This window comes from Cibotium barometz, chromosome 2 (assembly GCF_041138505.1).
Source record: "Cibotium barometz isolate CiBa-2024 chromosome 2, ASM4113850v1, whole genome shotgun sequence".
In the NCBI taxonomy this organism is placed as follows: Eukaryota; Viridiplantae; Streptophyta; class Polypodiopsida; order Cyatheales; family Cibotiaceae; genus Cibotium; species Cibotium barometz.
The window spans coordinates 36445045-36454516 of record NC_141047.1 but is presented as its reverse complement, the minus strand read 5'-3'; positions in this window follow the sequence as shown (position 1 = coordinate 36454516).

Sequence of the window (9472 nt, the reverse complement as noted above, 5' to 3'; positions counted from 1 at the left end):
TCTAGGGTTAATGAGAAGGCATGAATCATGGTCACATCGCTAACTAGCATACAAGATTCACATGGGGACTCAAAGATCTCAACATGTTGGATTGGGTCCCCATCCCCAGAGAAATTTTGTATGAGCTTTGAAATGATGTGTGGCTTCATTTGGGAAGGTCTAGTTTCTAGAGCAGTGCCTAGTTCCTTGACCATTCCTCGGCCCATTTTTGTAGCCATATTCAAGAAATCCGTCCTTGTGGCCGCATAAGGTCTACATTTGGATCCGCCCTTGGTCTTTGAGGAGGTGCTCCCCCCTACCTAGACCTCATCCTCTTCCAACATTGACTCTTCTCTAGGCATTTCTGGTCTATAGGTCAGTCCGGCCACTTCATTTTTGGGGACTGGCTCATCATTAGTAGCCTCTGTATGCCTTTGTAGAATCAAGAGCTCCATGTCCTGTAAGAACGTGGGATGATTGATCATTTGATCGATGTCCTTCTTGCTGTACATACAGGCGGTCCTCTACTTCACCAATTTCCCTCCTCGTCGCTCGGTAGGTTATCCCCTTCATCCTTCCTCTTCTCTTGGCTCTTCATTAATGGGCTCTAAATTTGAAATGTCTCCCTCATTCCTACCCAGGTTATTTGCCATGCGATTGAAATAGATTCATATTTCCCGTTTCCTTTTGTTTAGCCCTAGCCCTTCGGGTATCGAGCTATTGTTTCCTTAAGCTCAATTCTCATAGTTGCCATTCTACTTCAACCCTTTTCAAATCTAATTCCACTTCCTCTGAGGTTGGGAAGAATACTTGACCTATCTTGGCTACGCTTTCCAAGTCTCTCCTCATTCTCGGGGTGCTAGTGGTGTGTTAGACATCCTAGAACTTGAAGGTTGGATTGGTAATTCTTGCCTTGGACCTAGTCCAGTGCTAGTTGATAGACCCGTGCGCTCGCAGATTGTGCTTCCTCATCGTTGCTGGTTCGGAGATCAAAAAATCCTCGGGCGATATCAATGATACCACTAGATCTTGTAGGGGAGGGTGGTTTCTCCTCTTCCCCAAACCCAGAGAATCGTAGCCCTTCGTCCATGGAGTCTTCACTACTTGTCTCGACAGTGGTTAGATTCCTCAAGACACTCAATTGAGTGCTCAGTGAGTGGCCTGAACCAACACTCTTTTGATAGGAAGATCCTGAGTGATTTGACGCACTGTCATCGGGAAGGAGGTTGTCTCCGATGAGCTTTCTAGACCTCAAGTGTATGTGAATGTGATTTGATAAGCCAATTTGCAACCCCAATTGAATTTTGGTAAGGTACTGTCGATATGATTTTCTTTGTTTTTTGTGGCCTCCGTGAGACTGCAGATAGCAGCTCGTATGAGATGTCACAGAATCGTTCACGTCACGTGAGATCCAAAAAATTCACGTCGTGAAATGGTAAAAGTAGTTCAAATCATGAACTAATTTCTATATTCTAATGTGCTCCTATAATTACTTTGGATTCACAAATCAATGTTACCTTGATCTAATTTTATTGGTCTCAATGTGCTCAACTAAGGTACTTCCCTAACCTTAATTTGACAATACTAGGTTCGTGAACTAGATCTTGTTACATCGTGAAACTGCATAAACAGTTCACATCATGAAATGGTAAACCGTTCATGCCGTGAAGAGCTACGTTGTTCACGCTGTGAGATCTAATTGGCTTTCATGCCTTGAGATGTCCAAGAACCGTTCACATCGTGAGATGATCTAAATCGTTCACTTCGTGAACTATGTAGTGTTTCACGTCGTGAAGCATTCTCTGCTAGTCCTTTCAGGAGATTGAGGTTGAGTCTCATGATGCTGGCCTTTAAGAAACCCCAGATGGAAAGTTATTCGACTTCCTGTATAAAGTTTGACAGCATCATCGCCATCCTGAAATCTCATGCATGTTTAATTTCAATTTCTCCATCGAAGACATGATCGTTTCTGCTCGTTCGTATCTTGAGGAGAAAGGGGAGCAATTTCAGCAGCAGACCACTTTGAGTGGTACAGTCATGTTTGACGGCGTCCAGTACATGCACGTGAATGATTTTGTGCCTTCAACAACCTCGAGACAAAAGTTAAACAAGGATGTTTTAAAGGTGCCAGATTATAAGAAGAAGACACACAGTAAGTGCCCCATTCATAATCGCAAGTGTCGTCTTGTTGCTTACCACTATGGATTTATCTGCTACCTGCATGTGCTGCTTGCTTGAGGATGAAGAAGTTGCAAATGAAAAAATTGAGGAGAAGCCAGAGGAACCTCCAAGAGTAGAAGATGAAGTTCAAGATATTGTGGAGGAGATAAACTTGGCTGCAGAGAGGGACTTAAGTGAGCAGTTGGATATTGATGGGCTCAGAAGAAGAGAAGACACCTTAGTGGTTAGAGGTGATGACGAGCAGGCCTCTATGATAGAGGAAGCAGGGGATATTCCAACCACACTACTCCCCACATTTCCTATGGTGACAAAGAATATTTGTTAATTACAAATATTCAAGCTCTCTTTGACATAAGGGAAGACTACTGTCTAGCCATCATTGCACAAAATCTTGAGGAAGATGAAGATTTTGTGGATCCAGATTTGGATAAGTATCTCTTATTGGATTCAACTGTCAAGGACAATGAGTTCCATTCTAATGCTGACACATTATCCATGATGTACAAGGATGCAAAAAGCTATGAATCCAGCCTTCCCACTGAAGGGGAATTTCAGGCTATTCTCAGCAAAGACTTAATATTTCACACATGGGAAGTGAAGGGAAGGGGCGTCCTCATCGACGGTCCAAGACACTAACTCAACAATCAATATATGGACAAATGATTTACTTGTTAATGATGATGAAAATTAGAAGGTGTGTTTACTTGTTAATTACTTTTTATCATGCTGAGAGTAGCTTATTCTATTTGTTGTGTTAGCTCATCGACAATATTGTTTTGCAGCAGTTGGTTGTGTTTGAGGATGAGTTTCTTAGTCGCGGAGCAGGCAAACGCGTGGGAAGACTCGGAATGGACTCAGCATTGGGAGAGTACATAAACCGATTGAAGTTTCCACAATTCATTATATTCCACAAGAAATTCTCAAAAGACAATGCAAAATTTCCTTTGTTTGCAATCAAGACATTATCCAGATACCTTAGGGCATATCCCGTGTCAGGTGGAATGTAGACAAAGTCATGCTTTTGGTGGAGAAGCAGTTAGCATTGCGAATCTTTGGGTAGGGCCCTAGAGTCTATGCACTAAGGAGTAAATATTACTTAGCCTATACTACTTATGGATTTGCGTGTGGGATTAAGGATCCCAATATGCTAAGTGGTTATGGCAAAAGGGAGCTTTTGAGATTCACAAAAGCGAGGGTTCCTCTAGTTTTGCTAGTTACAGGATGTTGCAGAGCCATCTTCAAAAAGGGCAAGGCTTCATGCACCCGAGGATGTTAGTGAGCAGGTTAAGGAGTAGTAGTATATTCCTATCTCTTGTAATAATATTCTCTCTCGTGTAATGTCATGATAGTTTTGCATATGATCATTTCTGAATTTGAAATGTTAATCATGGATCTATGGATATCCAAATCTTCCCATTTCTTTGTTTTGTTACTTGCCATTCTGCATGCTTAATACTTACATTAAATCTCCTCCATATATCTTGTTTTCTTTCTTTCTTCACAAGTTTTACTGCTTGATTAATTTGGGATGCTTTGAACTGCTGCTTCTTTTTGGCTTTGTGTACAAGCTTCCTATATGTCCACTGATGTAATTCCTCTAAACTGTTAGCTTTTTTTACTCCTCCACCATGTCTTGTATGATTGAAATACCTAGAGCGTGCTTGATAATGTGTTTGTTGAAATTAGGGCATTGTGATGAGCTATGGTGGATCAAACACTAGAATCAACATCATTAACAAGTGACTAGCAAATAATTAAGACAGTATAATGTAGGCATGGATACTCAAAAACCGAAAAATTCTCATTAGGCCAATGCCTTAAGTTATAGCTTTTACATCCACAAGGTGCCAAGAACCCACTCCACTGATTCCTCCTTTATTTGTGCCACCTCCCCTACATCTAGGGACACCTTTTCCTAGAATCTTTCCACACCCCTATATTCACTCATGCGACCCTTGATTGTCTCATTCAGTAGATTCTTCTAACCTTTTCACTACTACCCACTCAATTACGGACTCCCTTTAACAATCTCTAGCTAAGGGCTTGTTCCTGCACACACCCATTCACTTGCGTATTTCAACACCTCCCCTCAAGTGAATAATTCTAGTACACCTAGACCCTATACCAAGTTTCCCTCTTACTTGGTAGCCTACGAGACCATTGCCTCAAGTCCCTAACTCATATGTTGAGATATCAAGCTCATCTAGTGAGGCGGTGGACACTGATTACCCACCTGGGGGATAGGCCCCACACACACCACTGGCATGGTTGGTGATGAGATCATGGGTGATATGCGGCCAATAGGATGATAGGCTGTGTGTGACAACCATTCTAGAGACTGGCATAGTTATAGTGCCAGCTCATTTAGTTGGGTTCACACTATAGAGAACCCTAGTATATATTTGGTTGAGTAACTTTTCATATGGTGTGTACTCTTATCTTTGTATATGGTGTGTTGAGTGTTGTGTGAAGAAGAAGAAGATTTTCAGCCTCTCACCTTCTGTGCTCTCTTTTAGGGTTTTGTGAGTGTGTGTGTGCTTGTTGCAAGAGCTGAAGCTCTCTTCTCCCCTGCATCTTTTCATGGTATCAGAGCCTAGTTCATGCTAAGGGCTAAGCTGCAAGCAAGAGAAGCACAGGAAGCGAAGCACAGGAAGCGGTAAGAGGGTAAGAGCTTCAACTACTCTTCCCTATTTGTGTTGGCGACTACACCCTTGTCTCGGGAGCTCTACGAGAGGCATGGGTAAAAACGATCTCTGATTGAGGAGCTTTCTTCGCGGGAGTAAAGTAATGGGAAAACTATATTGTCCTATCGGACGTTAATTTTTGGGCCAAAAACGTGTTTTGGACGCGTTAGGACCTTCGTGTTTTGAAAAGCAGGCAATTTCGAGCTCTACAGGTAAGTCATCGATTCTGTGTGTGTAGAACTCTGTTTTAAGAACTATAGGAAGATAGACTAGTTGTGCAGCCATTGTGTGTGCTGCAAGGAGGTCAATAGTTGCCATTGGGTGTATGTATGTACATTGAGGTCACTGGTTGTGTATTACAGTACCGTTGTAAAAAATACAGCAGTTTGTGCAAGACAAACCAGAGTGCTGTTTCTGGTGAATTTGTGTGTCTGGCAAGATATCAAATGATGGCATAAACCAGATTGTTGCTCAGAAGCTTGATAAGAACAACTTCCATGCTTGGAGGTTCAGGTTGACAAATTTCGTGATGGAAAAGGGTTACTGCATAATAGAAGGTGAGCATGAAGAGGCACCGGAGATACCGGAGATCAATCCGACTGCTGCAGATGTGAAAGAGTTCAAGAATTGGAACCAAGGAGCCAGAAAAGTTATGTATTGGCTCTCTATCAGTATATAGGACACCATGATTGAGCACATACAGGATGCCAAGTCCCCCAAGGAGGCGTGGGACACCTTGGTAAAACTCTATGAAACGAATACCAAGGCACGAAAGATACAGTTGAAGAATGAACTTCATACTGTGGAGAAAAAGAGTATGTCTGTGAATGACTATGCATTGTGAAGATCAAGGGTATTGTGGAATCCCTTGCATCTATTGGCATTTCAGTAGATGATGATGATAAGGTGGAAGACTGTCTATGTGGTCTCCGGGACAATAGAAGGCATTCAAGACATCTATTCAGACTCGGGAAAACATTCCCAATTTCATAGATTTGGTGTCTATGTTGATTATAGAGAAGAGAAGAGCTTGGGTGAAGACCAACAATCTTCACAAAACAAAAATAGTTCAGAGCAACAAGACTTCTACACAAGTTCAGGAAAAGAGGATGAGGTAGAGGAGGTGGCCAAACAAGTAATCCGAATTATGACCAGTAGCAGAAACAACAACAGTCCCAGAATTCACAACAACAACAACAACACACAGGTGGAAGAGGCCAATTCAGAGGCATGGGGAGTCAAAGAGGTCGTGCAAATCAGCAAAGGCAGTACTAATGATACACGTGGATGCTTTTATTGTGGTAAGCCTGGACATGTGCAAGCAGATTGTTATAAGAAGCAGGCTGACATGCAAAATGGGAAATTGCAGCAAAACAACTATGCATCCTCGAGCAGAAACAATGAGGATAATGAAAGGTTGTTTGTTATGCAGCTGTCGTTAATGCCATGTCTGAAAATATTAAAGCAGCACATAAAGATGATGTATGGTACGTTGATTCAGGTGCTTCGAACCACATGACTGCTGAGATTACGCGAGCATTGATGGGAGAGAAGAATATGCCGCATAGCTATTGGGCTGAGGCTGTTTCTATAGCAGTTTACATCATGAACATGACTCCAACTGCAGCCATACATGATGTAACTCCAGAGGAGAGATTTACTGGCAGAAAACCTGATTCGTCTCATCTGGCATTGCATATGTGCATGTGCCAGATGAGCTGAGAACTAAGATGGATCCAAAAGCTAAAAAATGTGTGTTTATTGGATATTCCCTTGAGCAAAAGGGATACAGGTGTTATAACCCTGCTACACGTGAGTTGAGGGTAAGCAAGGATGTTGTTTTTGATGAGATGAGTAACTAGTATGCTGCTGAAAAAGAAGCTGTTAGGGCTTATGTGAGTGGAAATGTGGTTGCATAGAATGCAAGTCAGCAATCACAATCTTTGAGTGGACCAGAAGAGCCCTCATCTAGTGGTTCAGTTGATAGACCATGGAGTGCCAGGCTGCATCATAATACCAGTCCTGCAAATGTGATTAGTACATCACATAAAGGCAAAGAGAAAGTGATTGAGTCCCTTAGTATGCCTGACATTTCTGCAGGGCATTGTCATGTTGATGGAGAGTCTAGTGGCTCAGAGATGAGCCTTGATGAGGATCTTAGGATACCATCTATGAGAACACATGGTATAAAGAAGGCTATGGAAGCCATGAATGCAAAGCTACTAAGATCTAGGAGAGTGAAGAATCCTGTGCAAAGGTTTACCTATGATGGTTATGTGGCACATCACTATGCATACATGGCAAAAGTTATACAGGTTGTAGAGCCCACATGCATTGATGAGGCTATTGGAAATGTGTGTTGGGAGAAAGCTATGGATGAGGAGATGGATGCACTATATGGAAATGAGACTTGGGATTTAGTGCAATTGCCTGAAGGCAAGAAAGCCATTGGATGCAAGTGGGTGTACAAAGTAAAACATAACAGTGATGGAAGCATAAGCAAGTACAAGGCTAGATTGGTAGCCAAAGGATATGCACAGACATATGGCATTCTTTATGAGAAAACTTTCAGCCCAGTTGCCAAGATGGCAACTAGGAGAGTTGTGATAGCAGTGGCTGCGTCAAAGCAATGGTCTTTACATCAGATGGATGAAAAGAATGCATTCTTGCATGGGGATTTGCAGGAAGAGGTGTATATGTTGCAGCCACCTGGTTATGAGGATGTGAGCCACCTTGAGTATGTTTGCAGGTTGAAGAAAGCCTTGTATGGCTTAAAACAAGCACCAAGAGCATGGTCTTACAAGATTTCTCAATATCTTGTCACTATTGGCTTTCATGTAGCCAATGCAGATTTCTCGCTGTATGTGAGACACAATGATAAAGGGGTTGTGCTTGTTGTCATCTATGTAGATGACCTGATCATTACGGGGGACCATGATGTAGAGATCTTTGATGTAAAGATCTTGCTTAGACAGAAGTTTGAGATGAAGAATCTAGGGGAGCTTAGATATTTCTTGGGCATTGAGGTGATTAGGTCACCACATGGTATTGGATTACTGCAGAGACAATATGGCTTGGACATGTTTTTCAAGTATGGTATGACAGACTGTAAGCTCTCAGTGCCATTAGATCAAAATGGCAAGTTGAGTGGTGCAGATTCAGGAAAGATTTTGGAGGATCCTACTATGTATAGGCGCATAGTAGGAAGCTTGATCTACATGACGATCACTAAGACAGATTTGAGCTATGCTGTTGGGTTGGTGAGTCAGTTTATGTAGGTTCCTCAGAAGCCGCATTTGGATGCATTGAGACGCATACTGAGGTATGTGAGGTCTACTTTGCATTGTGGACTATTTTATGAAACTGGGACAGAGATATGTGTACATGGTTACACAGATGTTGATTGGGCTGGTAGTATCTCAGATAGAAGATCTACTAGTGGCTTCATGTTTTCTTTGGGAGTGCTGCTGTGACTTGGAGCAGCAAGAAGTAGCCTACGGTTACTCTATCCAGTACACAGAGGCCGAGTAGTACAGAGGTGCTGCTATGGCAGCATGTGAGGTAGCTTGGTTGAGAAAGCTACTTGCAGATTTGGGTCTATTAGTGGATAGACAAGTTGTCATTTTTTGTGACAACATTAGCAGTATACAGTTGGCCAGGAACCCAGTTTTTCATGCTCGCACGAAGCATATAGAGGTCCACTACTATTTTGTCAGAGAGAAGGTTTTGGCAGGAGACGTTGACATTGTTTATGTCAGCACACAGGATCAGGTCGCTGACATCTTCACCAAAGCATTGGATACAGAGAGAAGCTCCACAGATTCAAGGCTTCGCTTGGTGTACATGAGATGGAGTTGAGCTCGAGGGGGAGTGTTGAGATATCGACTTCATCTAGTGAGGCGGTGGACACTGATGACCCGCTTGGGGGATAGGCCCCACACTTACACCACTGGCATGGTTGGTGAGATCATGGGGTGATATGCGGCCAGTGGGATGACAGATTGTGTGACAGCCATTCTAGAGACTGGCATAGTTATAGAACTAGCTCATTTAGTTGGGTTCACACTATAGAGAACCCTAGTATGACAGCCATTCTAGAGACAGCCATTCTAGAGACTGGCATAGTTATAGAACTAGCTCATTTAGTTGGGTTCACACTATAGAGAACCCTAGTATGTATTTGGTTGAGTATCTTTTCATATGGTGTGTACTCTTATCTTTGTATATGGTGTGTTGAGTGTTGTGTGAAGAAGAAGAAGATTTTCAGCCTCTCACCTTGTGTGCTCTCTCTTTTAGGGTTTTGTGAGTGTTTGTGTGCTTGCAATAGCTCAAGCTCTCTTTTCCCCTGCATCTTTTCATCATAGTCCTTGACACTCTCTCTCCATTTGTCCAAGGCTACTACAAGTGCCCGTAACTTTGACTAAAGTGCTCACACATACATCTACCACATGGCCTACATCATCAGTGACTCACAAAGGTAGTTTTAATCTATTAGGGCAGGTTACATTGGGTTGTGGGGTTTCTCTCTTTCTCTCTCAGAGAAGATATTATGACTCCTCTACCTTAGGAGTCTCCATCATGAAGTTTGCCAATTCCGATCCTTCTTCATTTGGTTTGTTGTAGCAGTC